General features: G+C 38.5%; 1 non-coding gene across 1 annotated transcript; it reads right to left on the reverse strand.

Moving 5' to 3' along the window:
- Positions 1-1,189: 1,189 nt before the first annotated feature.
- LOC126005485 (U4 spliceosomal RNA) lies at positions 1,190-1,328 on the reverse strand. Its single transcript, XR_007494547.1, has one exon. It is a non-coding gene; the product is annotated as a U4 spliceosomal RNA (small nuclear RNA).
- Positions 1,329-13,287: the final 11,959 nt, after the last annotated feature.

Here is a 13,287-nt window from a genome sequence, read left to right on the forward strand (position 1 = left end):
AAAGGAGTGATGGTGGTAAAAATGTTCCAAAATGATTGTGGAGCTGGATGAGAGAATATAAAACCCACACAGGTTCAATCCAAGATAAAGTTAAGAGGCTGGGCTAAAGACAGGCACTAGGGATAGTTCAAAAATAATGCATGTGGTCAGGCAGTAGAATGTCAGACTCACACTGCCAGCCTTTTAAGGCCACAAAGATAGATAAATATAGCAGCAAATGGAAAGGGAAGCCCAAACTGTAGGGAGAGAGGCCCTCATGGGTAGCTGTATCAGCAATGTAAAGATATTAATGCCATTCAAACAGTCTAGTCTAACTGAACTGAATGACTTTTATTAGTCTCTAAGAGCTATTTTCAATATCATAGTAGCACTGGATATTTAAAAGTGTAATGGAAAAGAGTGGTTTGTGCTGAGAACTATAAATAGGTATGGTAATTCAATTCCCAAATTAGACTTCATGGAATTTTAATGCCAAGATATGAATTTGAGTTTGCTATTCATAACACATGTACAGTACATTTAAAAGACAGAAGGCAAAAATAAGAACTTTAGGGGCCAGAGAGATAGTATGGAGGTAGGGCGTTTGCCTTGCATGCAGAAGGACAGTGGTTTGAATCCCGGCGTCCCATATGGTCCCCCGAGTCTGCCAGGAGCGATTTCTGAGTGTAGAGCCAGGAGTAACCCCTGAGTGCTACCGGGTGTGACCCAAAAACCAAAAAAAGATGCAAATAAAATAAGAAATGTTACAGTATGCAAGCCCCATGACACAGGCACTATTTCTCTCAGTTCAGGAAAATTTATGAGTAATAGTCTTAAGTTTGAATATTTTATTTCCTAATCTTTAGCTAAAGCTTTTAAGAAGAAACATTGTTTATCTAGTCTGTACTGGAGAGCTGGAAAGATAGTACTGTGGGTAGGTAAATTGTTTTGCACATGGCTGACATACAGTTTGCACATCATTCAATCCCCAAAATCCCATGTAGTGCCCCATGCATTTCCAGGAGTAATTTCTGAATACAGAGCCAAAAGTAAGGCCTGAGCACTACTGGATGTGGCCCCCAAAGCAAAAATAAATAATTAATTTAATTAAAATAAAATATATTAGAGCTGGGTTAGTTTATCTAAGCAAAGATTCATTTTCTTTTTGTTCTTTTTTTACTTAAAAGTTATTTTACTTTTTTTTTTTCAGTCTCCGTAGAGACTCAAAAATTGCCAATGCCGACTATATTTCAAGTCGTCACGGCGGGGTATTGGGAAAAGTTTTCAATTAGCAATAATCACGTCTCGGATAAACCTCATTGGCTACGATACTGCCACTGCGCAAAGCTGTTATTTTACTTTTATTTCTAGAAAGAAAGGCTTATGTGAGGAAGGCCACAATTAAAATTCAAAATAGTTTATAATTTTAAAAAAATTATTAAATGTAACATACTTTATTTATATATTTATGAAAAATTATGTCATAAGTTGGATTAAAGTTTAGAATTCCTTCAAAATTATACAGAAAATCTGAAATCATAGAACAATTAAAATATTATAAATTTCCATATAACTTTACTAATTGTTATTAATTTTATATCTGTCTCTATTTCACTTCTAAAAAAATTTCAAAGGTATATTGGTAATATTAAGATAATAATAATTTCCTCTTAATCATCAATAAGTTAATACTAATATAATCAGAATTATGTTATTATTTTTTTAACACTCCATGACATTGAAACTAAAAGCATCTTCAAGAAATACCACTGGCCAAGCAAGTGGAAAAATAAACAAATGGAACTATGTTAAAATGAGAAGCCCATCACACTCATATGTGGGGTATAAGGAAAATAAAATTTTGTGTGGGGATGATATGTAGAGACAATAGAGATGAGGATTAGGAGGACTAGTCCTTAGTGGGAAGTATGCCATAAAAAGCAGAAAGTGCAGTTAGAGTCTACCATGAAAATGGTACCCTTTCATTAATAGTAGTGCAATAATAAATTATTTTGTTATTATTATTTTTGATTTACCTATCTATCTTGGTCGATTTCTCTGTTTGGGTGTGATTATTGAAAGTGTTGTCACCAATTATAATTATTATTATTATTATTTTTTTTCTCTTTCTTTCCTCTCTTTCGGTATGTGCTATGCCATGTTTCTCAATTCAAGACCATGGCGTGATTTTTGCTTGCCTGGTTTTGTTTTTGTTTTTGTTTTTTTGTTTGGTTGTTTGTTTTGTCTGCTCTTTGTGGTGCTTATCGATATAGCTGGAGCCCTCACTGGTTATTTGATATTTCTTTTGGTACTAGTGGAGTGTCTCACCTTCTTTTTCTCCATCTCCCAAATTGATGATGAGAGCCTTTAGAAGGACTCCGACCATTTTCGGGGTATTAGACTCTTACCCCAGTTTATTGCTTTTCTTTCCTTCAAACAAAACCACACAACTTGAACTAGCTAGTCCTGACTCCAGTTAGAGGGGGAAATAAGGGAGGCATCAAGACCAAACAGGTGCAAGACTACTAAGTAGTGGGTTAGATACAGAGGGGACCACATATTCTAGCCGCCCTGGGGTGAGGGAAAAGGAAATGGGAGGTAGGACAGGAACGGAGGTGTAGGGAGGACAATTTGGCGATGGGAATCCCCCCTGATTTTATGTAAATATGTACCTAAAATATTATTGTCAACAATATGTAAGCCACTATGATCAAAATAAAAATTATATTAAAAAAATAGTAGTGCAAACCACAATGTCAAAAAAATTATAGAGAAAGAGAAAGTGAGAGTGAGAAAGAGAGAGAGAGAGAGGTAAAATGCCTGACCCAGCGGTAGGCAGGGAAGGGCAGGTAGGAGGAAAGAGGGCATGAGGGTGAGAGAGAAACTGTTGACATTGGTGGCAGAAATTGAGCACTGGTGAAGGTTTGCATATTGTATGACTAACTCAATCATTAACAACTTTATCTGTGGGAAAAAAAACCTGAGAAGCTTCTGCATTTCAAAGGAAGTAGTAACTAGGATACAAAGGCTAACCATTAAATGGGAGAAACTATTCACCCATCAGATCACACATCAGATAAGGAGCTAATATCTAAGATATACAAGGCACTGATTAACTTTACAAGAAAAAAGCCCAACATCAAGCCCCATAAAAATGGGGAGAAGAAATGAACAGACATTTCCTCAAAGAAGAAACACAGATAGCCAAAAGGAACATGATAAAATACTCTACATCATTAACTATCAGGGAGATAAAAATCAAAACAATGAGATATGATCTCACACCAGAGAGACTAGCACACATCACAAAACAAAAAAAATCAAAACAAAACAAAAAAAAACAACCAATGCTGGTGTGGATGCAGGGAGAAAGGGACTCTCATTCACTACTGGTAGGAATGTAGACTGGTCCGGTCATTTTGGAAAACAATATGGACATTCCTCAAACAGCTAGAAATTGAGCTTTCACTTTTTTTTTTTGACTGAATAACAAAATTAGAAGGTGGTATAACTTGGTGGTTAGAGCTTGCCCTTTGAATTCAGTTTAGACTTAGATTCCAGACATCCATCGCACAGAACAGTTATTTTGCCTTAAGCAAGTTATTTCTCCTTCTTGGGTTTCAATTACTTTCTTTGTAAAATGAGATTAATGATATTTAATTTATGGGACTGCCATGGAGATTAAAAATGATCACGCTGAGGCCGGAGCGGTGACACAAATGATAGGGTGTTTGCCTGCACACAATAACCTAGGACGAACTGCGGTTTGATCCCCCAGTGTCCAATATGGTCCCCCAAGCCAGGAGAGATTTCTGAGCACATAGTCAGGAGTAATCCCCGAACTTCACTAGGTGTGGCCCAAAAAGCAAAAAAAAAAAAAAAGTGATCATGCCAATGTGGCACTTTCTCGATAATTTACACATAATATTCAGTAAGTATAAACTATTGTTACTGACAGAATAATGTTGGGGCCGGAGAGATAGCATGGAGGTAAGGCGTTTGCCTTTCATGCGGAAGGTCATCAGTTCAAATCCTGGCGTCCCATATGGTCCCCCGTGCCTGCCAGGAGCAATTTCTGAGCATTGAGCCAGGAGTAACCCCTGAGCACTGTCGGGTGTGACCCAAAAACCACAAAAAAAAAATAAAATAAAATAAAATAAAGAATAATGTAAAGCGTATTATTCAGATTTTGTGTATCAAGCATGCTGGTATTCTGATATGTTGACCTTAGATTCTGAATAGAGGTCATCTATTAAAATACAGAATAGAACAATGGAACTCTAATTTTAATTATTTTCTTGTTAATAACTACAGATAACATCGCTGAGGAACAATCAAGTGCTAGAGATTGTGATAATTACATTGTATATAAGATCTTATTCAAATATCAAAAACAAACAAACTAGCTAGCTGGCTTGGAGAGATAGTATAGTAGGTCAAGTCTCCTGCTTTGCATTGGCCAACATAGGTTCAACTCCTGACAGCCCAATATAGTTTTCCCAGCACTGCCATGAAGGCTTCCCTAACATGAGCCAGAAGAAAACCTTAAGCATAGCTGAGTAAGGTTCAGGCCCAATTTCAGTAGCAAAAGCACAGCCAGCAAAGTAGTTTCATTCTACAGCTGAGGAAGTCAAAACCATCAGAAACAAAGTCATTTGTCAAAGATAAAGCAATAAATAATGTAAATGCAATTTATTCAGGGGGATTTGGAATTTGACAGACAAATGAATGTCATATTACTCAGCTTTCAAAAGGAATAAAATTCTGATATGGGCTAAAAACAAAAAATGCTAATTTAAGTATGTCAGACACAAAAGGACAAGGTGGGGGCCGGAGAGATAGCATAGAGGTAAGGTGTTTGCCTTTTATGCAGAAGGACGGTGGTTCAAATCCAGGCATCCCATATGGTCCCCCGAGGCTGCAAGGAATGATTCTTGAGCATAGAGCCAGGAGGAACCCCTAAGCGCTGCTGGGTGTGACCCAAAAACCAAAACCAAAACAGAAAAAAAAAAACAACAAGGTGTAAGTTTCGATACATATATTTGGCCAAATTAATAAAGGCAGAAAATAATACAATGGACAGCAGAGTATGAAGACAGAGGGAAAACTATTACTTAATGGATAAAATTTCATTTATTTATTCAATTAGAACTTTTTATTGTTATTAAGCCAACATGATTACAACAGAGTTAATGCTTTGTGTGTACAACTTAACTGTGCCTCCACCACCAACAAAGTGGCCTCCACCAATGTCCTTACGTCACTTTTTATCCATTAATTCCTTTCCCATAGCCAATTCCCCTCCCTCTGAGTTGGTAAACTCAGTTTTGTTGAGATCCAAGAGTTTGTTTTCATGGGACACTCTTCATTCCCTTGTTTTGCTTCTTCTTTTTTTTTTTTTTTTTTTTTGGTTTTTCGGCCCACACCCGTTTGGTGCTCAGGGGTTACTCCTGGCTATGCGCTCAGACATTGCCCTTGGCTTGGGGGGACCATATGGTATGCCGAGGGATTGAACCGCGGCTAGCGCTTGCAAGGCAGACACCTTACCTCTAGCGCCACCTCGTTGGCCCCTGCTTTGCTTCTTTTATATTTATGTACCACATATGCATGAGATTATCTGGCAATGATTCATCTCAGTATGACTTATTTTACTTAACGTAATGCTCTCTAATTATATCCATTTTGTATCAAAAGGTAAGATTTCATCTTTTCTTACAACTGAGTTTTATTTCATTGAGTATTTATGCCACAACTATTTTATCTACTCATCTGTTGTTGGGCATTTGTATTATTTCCAGATATCAGTCATTGGAAGGGAGCTACAATGAACATAGCTATTCATTTATCTTTATTTAGTCTTTTTCTGTGTTCTTGGGGATAAATACTGAGAAGTGAACATTGCATCAAATGGTAATTCTATTTTAAATTTCTTGAAAAGTCTCTATATTGCTTTGTATAGAGGCGTAACCAGTGATTGAGAATTCTTGTTTTATAATATTCTTGATGGCACTGATTATTTCCAGTCATTTGGATATATGTGTTTCTCTCTAATGTGAGGTGATATCTTTTTGTTCTTTTGATCTGTATTTCCCTGATAATCAGTGATGATGAGCTCTTTTTCATATGACTGTTGACAATCTTTTTGTTTTCTTTGAAGAAGTTTATAGAACATCTTTTGTTGTATTAACCCTTTGTCAGATGTATGGTAATATAATTATTTTCTCCTGGTGCCGGAGTGATAGCACAGCAGTTGGGTATTTGCCTTGCATGTGGCTGACTAAGGACGAACCTGGATTCGATCCCAGCATCCCATCTGGTCCCCTGAGCCTGCCAGGAGTGATTTCTGAGCAGTCAGGAGTAACCCCTGAGTGCCACCTGGTGTAGCCCTAAAAACCAAAAACAAAAATGAAATATAAACAGAAAAAGAAATATTTTCTCCTATTCAGTATGTATGAGAAATTTACTTAATGAACTTTACTGATTTATGGTTCTCTGTTTCTTTATATACTCACACACATAAAGACAAATTTAATTGATTAAAAAGAATTATGTTTTTTTGTTTGGACCACAGTTAATGCTTTGGGGTTACTCATGGCTCTGCACTCTGAAACTACTTCTATGGTGCTCAGTGAATCATATGTGATTCCACAGATTAACCTCGGTTGACTGCGTATAAGGCAAATACCTACCACTGTATTATCACTCTACCTCCAGAAAAATATTATAACATTATATATAAAAAAGGCTCATATCTGTGTAAAAGAAATGTTTTAATGTTTTGTCACATTTTAATTCCATTTTTAAGAATATTATTGTAATGAGATGTTCCTTGGGTAATGGGTTGAGTTTTGGTTTAATTAATTAATTAATTAATTAATTTAAATTGTTCTGGAAAGTATGAACTAGAAAAAGGGAAGTGGATGAGTAGGAATTAGTTCAAGAGAGCAAAGGAATGGGGTAATTCTTACTGCTGAAAGAAAAAAGAACTCTGCAGAAAATCAAGACAGTAGAAAGAAAAGAAAAACATTGTAAAAATGGATTCAACTTTTAAAAATTAAGCTAAACGCAATAAGCTGGTCACAAAGAACCTGTATGGTTCTTTCAATCATTTGGATCATTTCACTTACATGTGAATCTCGAGTAAAATTCAGAGAACATAGAATACTAGTATTACAAAAAAATGGACTTATTACTATTCATATGGCAAGCCAATAATTAACAATGAAGAAATTTCCACATGGGAAACTTATTTTTGGATGTGTCAATGTGGGAAAACAGAATATATAGGCAGAAAAAAAAGTTAACTAGAATATTAATAAAGACACAAAAGTTTTTAAGGAATATGAAGGAGATTTTAGAGGTTCTGGTTCCGGTGTTCCTCAAAAAATATCTTTCACATCACCTTGACAGATATATTCATTTTGTGTACCTAATTAACTTTTAGCAAATAAAATCACTAATATTATCATTTCCTAGTTCTAGGAACAAATATTTAAAGGAAGATCACAAGCCAAGCCAGTAACTTGTTTACAGTAAGGGGTTGTTCTAAGTAAAAGGTTAACTAGTCTAGGAGGAAAAAATATGGCTTTCTCAAGGTTCAGGTAGAGACAATAAAATGGTATTGATTATGACAAGGCTTATCACCACTAATTTCCAAGATTTTCTGAGCAGCAGTTGCCAGAAGTAGAGGTGGGCACAGTTGGATGGAAGAAATAAATTATTATTTAATGAGTAAAATTTTTTGTTGAGAATAATGAAAAAAGTTTTGAATATGGAAGCTGGTAGTTGGACAACAATATGTATGTGCTTATGCCTCTGAACTGTGCACTAAAAATGGTTATATCGGAGGGCTTGAGAGAGAGTTCAAAGGGCTAGTGTTTATAATTTACTGCAGAACTCCTTAGTTCAATTCTCAGTACAACATGGTTTTCCATGTGGTTCTGAGCATCACACTGGAAGAAGCTGCATGGACCACTAGTGTGGCCCCAAAACAAAATAAAATATATTTAAGGCAAATTTTATCGTATGTTTATAAGATTATAAACTTATATAAGTTTATATAAGATTATATATATATATATTATATATAAACTTATAATCTTATAAACTCCTGCTGAGTCGTCACCATTTCTTGTGGACAGTTCACCATTCAGCAGTGCTGGACACTGCAATGTCTACTCCCATAATAAATGATGGTTTGACCATGAAGGAGGAATGTAACATTTCTTTTTTTTTTTTTTTTTTGTGGTTTTTGAGCCACACCCGGCGATGCTCAGGGGTTACTCCTGGCTGTTTCCTCAGAAATAGCTCCTGGCAGGCACGGGGGACCATATGGGACACCCGGATTCGAACCAACCACCTTAGGTCCTGCATAGGCTGCTTGCAAGGCAAACGCCGCTGTAATATCTCTCCGGGTCCGGAATGTAACATTTCTAATAGTGATCTCTCAAGAGGGTAGTTTGCACATACCACTGTCACATGTTCTCTTCAAACAAGCCTACACAATATTTTACCATGTTCATAGATAGTCCTTTATATAATCAGTAATAAATAGTGAATGCATTGTAATAATCTATATCTTTTTGTTTTTATTTACTTTCCATTAAAAGTCCATTTGTTTATAAATAAATATATTTATATTTATGGGGGCCTGGTGAAAACCACTCCATCCTCTCTATTCCGGAACAAAGGACAAGTGAAGATCACCTGTCCTCATGGATTACCTCATGATGGGGGTTGGAGGCTTCCCATGGAGAAGTGGTGGGGAAAGCAAGTGGGGGTAGCTCCCAAGAACATCACTACCCTCCAGGCAGTTACTGACCTTGGAGGTGTTACATAGTATCTGGAAAGCTTTACTGAGGGCCTAAAAAGGGCCCAAGGCAATAGTCAATTCAGAAAACTGGTTCTAGCCCTCAAGCCCCAGCTAAATAAATTTAGCATATAAGCTAGTTCCATGGCTACCCAAAAGGCCTTTGAGCAAGAAGTCCCTCTCAGCACAGCTCCTCTACTGATCTAGAAAGGAAGAGAAAAGGCCTGGCCTCAAAGATAGAATATAGCACCATCTGGTGTCTTGGAAAAGCTGAAACCTGGTGTGGCAACCAGTCTTGGATATGCTTCCCCTAAAAAGATGACTGAGACCAGAAATAAGAGTGTCTGGGAGGAAACTTTCAGAAGTTATTTGGAGATACTTCTTGAAGGAAGGCTGTATGCTTGAAAAGGACAGGCCTCGAGGACCTCATAGGGAAAGAGATGTGATTACTGCTGGGCTCCAAAACAGTATAAGGTCAAGAGTCTCACCTGCTCTCCTGAATAGGAGCCAGAATCAGCATATGAGCTACAGTGGTCTTACGTGGGCATCAGTGGCAGGCAGTGGTGTGGGTGGCTTCATAAAATTTATGGTCCATTAGTAATCTCCTTCATGAATTCTTTATTTCCAAAGATTCGTGACTTGACACATGGGATAGAATTCTGAGGTTCCTCGCTAAGGAATGTCCAGATTTCTCTGATTGTCTAGGAAGTGGGTAACTGCTCTTGTGGGCAATGATTGTGAGGGGCTTGTTTAAATGACTGACTTCCTGACTTAATCTGAGTTGGGCTCCTGTACCTCCAGAACTCCACTGTGAAAAAGTTCCATCAACTTTCAGGTCACACAGGATTTTGTTACTAGAGTGAAAGGAGATAATAAGGTATACAGATTAGATGTTGGTGAAGGCACTGATGTGTGGGGGGTCCCATTATATTGGTTGTGGGGAAAGCAGAGTGATTGGTTGGGTCACAACTGCTGGGATTCACAGTGCTGACAGGGCCATTGGCAGATTGGAATAAGAGACCAAATGCTGGGAAGTTGTACTGAAAACCAGGTGCTATCCTGCACTCTCTTAGCTCTACAGAGCAACATATTTAGATCATGATCATCTACAGGGGTCCATATAGAAATCTGAAAACTTCCAATTGTGGGTGTGGGCCTCCATGGTATTCACTGCTGTTATTGTTGGCTCCTGACAACTCTAAACCTACAGAGTCAGAAAGGAAGGAATGGTTTTCTCATCCAGATCAGCATCTTCATGACAAGATGGTCTTCATTCAAATTTCAGAGCTTAGGCCCGGAGAGATAGCACAGCGGCGTTTGCCTTGCAAGCAGCCGATCCAGGACCAAAGGTGGTTGGTTCAAATCCCGGTGTCCCATATGGTCCCCCGTGCCTGCCAGGAGCTACTTCTGAGCAGACAGATAGGAGTAACCCCTAAGCACTGCCGGGTGTGGCCCCCCCCCCCAAAAAAAAAAACAAATTTCAGAGCTTGAGATTTAAGTCTTGCTGAGAGTGAGAGAATAAATTTGAGATGCTAGCATCCTCTTTGCTGTCAAACAGATCTGGGTTGGAGTCATTGTTATTGATGGCATTGAATCAAATCCCCCAGACTTACCTCCCTGCCCTGAGAGAGTCACAATGAAAAGATCTGAGAAACCAAAGAAACCACTGTAGGAGAAGTTTTCTTCATCCAGAAAGTTGGTCAAAAGTCTTTTGAGTTAGACCTGAGGGCTGCAGAAGATCTGACTAACTTTAGCATATAAAGCTAGTGACATGTTGGATTATCACCATGTACAATGATATGTCTTCAATGTTACAGCTTTTCATCTTACAATTTATTTAGCTATACCTCTACAAGACGACTTTTTTTTTTTAATTTTTGGGCCACACCCGGCGGTGCTCAGGGGTTACTCCTATCTGTCTGCTCAGAAGTAGCTCCTGGCAGGCACGGGGGACCATATGGGACACCAGGATTTGAACCAACCACCTTTGGTCCTGGATCGGCTGCTTGCAAGGCAAACACCGCTGTGCTATCTCTCCGGGCCCTACAAGATGACTTTTCAATTTAATTCTCAGCAGCATTCTCCACATCCTAGATAACAAAAGCCCCCTATAATAGGACCTGAGCTTAGGCAGGTTCTATAGTAGCACCATCTGTTTAGTTATACTTTATATAAGTGCAGGTACATGGGACTAATTAAGCAGGCAAAATATATCTTATTTATAAGACAACATACCAGGGGCTGGAGCAATAGCGCAGTGGCAGTGGTAGGGCATTTGCCTTTCATGTGCGGCTGATCCAGGATGGGCTTTGGTTTCATTCCCGGCATCCCATGTGGTCCCCAAGCCAGGGGCGATTTTTGAGCGCATAGCCAGAAATAACCCCTGATTGTCACTGGGTATGTCACCCCTAAAAAAAGACGACATATCAAATATGTAAATAAGGAACTGATCCTAGGTCTTTTTTATCTGCTCCCCCTCTCTCATCATTTCCTTCATATTAGGACGGATTATCAGCTCCAGGGCAATGCGAGGGGTCTGGAAGATCCTTCATCTTTTCTGGAACCCAGGAAATCAACTCATTGATGGCATCCTCATTCACATCTTCATCATTCACATCCTCATTTCCCACACCAAGGTGGCAGCATCATACGCTGTTTCTTGTGCTATACACTGTCCACTTTTGAAGCTATTTGCCTTCACTCTCACAATTTTGCAGGAAGGAGAGCTGTTCCAGCTCCTAGCTCAAAGATAGCAAAACTCTTTGTTGCAATTCTTTTGATATTCACCTATTTCAACAGCAGCAACTCCCTGAAATTGAATTCCTCTTCCCTATACCACTAGGGCCCTATATAGCTTTGGGGGTCTAGAGATAGATAAGCAGAAATCACTTGTTCCCCTCAGTTCAGTGGAATAGACTTGAGTATTCAGAGAACATTCCGTAGACATTCAATCAATTAATCTTTGGTAAAGGGGCAAGAAATGCAAAATGGAGCAAGGAAAGCCTCTTTAACAAGTCGTGTTGGGGCAATTTAATCAGTCGCTTGTAAAAGAGTGAACTCAGACCTCCATCTAAAACCATGCATAAAAGTCAAAACCACATGGATTAAGAACCTGGATATCAGACCCGAAACCATAAGGTATATTGAACAATACATAGGTAAAACACTCCATGACATCGAGATTAAAGGCATCTTCAAGGCAGAAACAGCCCTCTCCAAACAAGTAGAAGCAGAAATAAACAGATGGGACTATATTAAGCTGAGAAGCTTCTGTTCCTCAAAGGAAATAGTGCCTAGGATACAAAATCCACTCACAGAATGGGAGAAACTATTCACCCAATCTCCATCAGACAAGGGGCTAATATCTAAGATATACAAGTTACTGACAGAATTTAGCAAGAAAAAAAAATCTAATCTCATCAAAAAATGGGGAGAAGAAATGAACAATTTTTTTCAAAGAAGAAATACAAATGGCCAAAAGGCACATAAAAATGATCTACATCACTAATCATAAAGGAGATGCAAATCAAAACAACAATGAGGTACTATCTCATACCACAGAGACTGGCACACATCACAAAGAACAAGAAGAATAAGTGCTGGTGGGGATTTGGGGAGAAAGGAACTCATTCACTGCTGGTGGGAATGCTGTCTAGTCCAGCCCTTATGGAAATCATCCTATACATGGATGTATATGGAATCTAGAGAGAGAGAAAAATGCAGAATGGTCTCACTCATCTATGGGTTTTAAGAAAAATGAAAGACATTCTTGCAATACTTTTCAGAGACAAAAGAGATGAGGGCTGGAAGATGCAGCTCACGACATGAAACTCACCACACAGAGTAATGAATGCTGTTAGAGAAGTAACTACATTGAGAACTATCCTAACAATGTGAATGAATGAGGAAAGTAGAAAGCCTGTCTTGAGTACAGGTGTCAGTGGAGTGGGGAGGAGGGAGATTTGGGACATTGGTGATGGGAATGTTGCACTGGTGAAGGGGAGTGTTTTTTACATGACTGAAATCATACAACTACAATCATATTTGTAATCATGGTGTTTAAATAAAGATTAAAAAATAAAGAAATTATCATTTAAAAAAAAGGCAGAGTCTGTATAACATGTTATTTTTTCCCCACAAATGCAGCAATAATATAATATGGCATTGTTCCTTTATTTTGGGGTGGGGGTTTGGGTCACATTGGGCAGCACTCAGGGGCTTCTCCTGGCTCTATGCTCAGAAATCGCTCCTGGAAGGCTTGGGGGACCATATGGGATGCCGGGATTTGAACCACCATCCTTCTGCATGCAAGGCAAATGCCCTACCTCCATGCTATCTCTCTGGCCCCAGCATTGTTCCTTTTTTGCATAGGCACACTAAAACGGGGAAATGTTATATATAGAAAGAAGTTCTTATCTAATAGGGATAAGAACCCATAAATTTTATAATGCAGGGGAGCCTTCCACCCTGAACATTTGTCATGGGGACTTGACTTAGAT

The sequence above is a fragment of the Suncus etruscus genome, chromosome 3 (genome assembly GCF_024139225.1).
Source record: "Suncus etruscus isolate mSunEtr1 chromosome 3, mSunEtr1.pri.cur, whole genome shotgun sequence".
NCBI classification, from domain to species: domain Eukaryota; kingdom Metazoa; phylum Chordata; class Mammalia; order Eulipotyphla; family Soricidae; genus Suncus; species Suncus etruscus.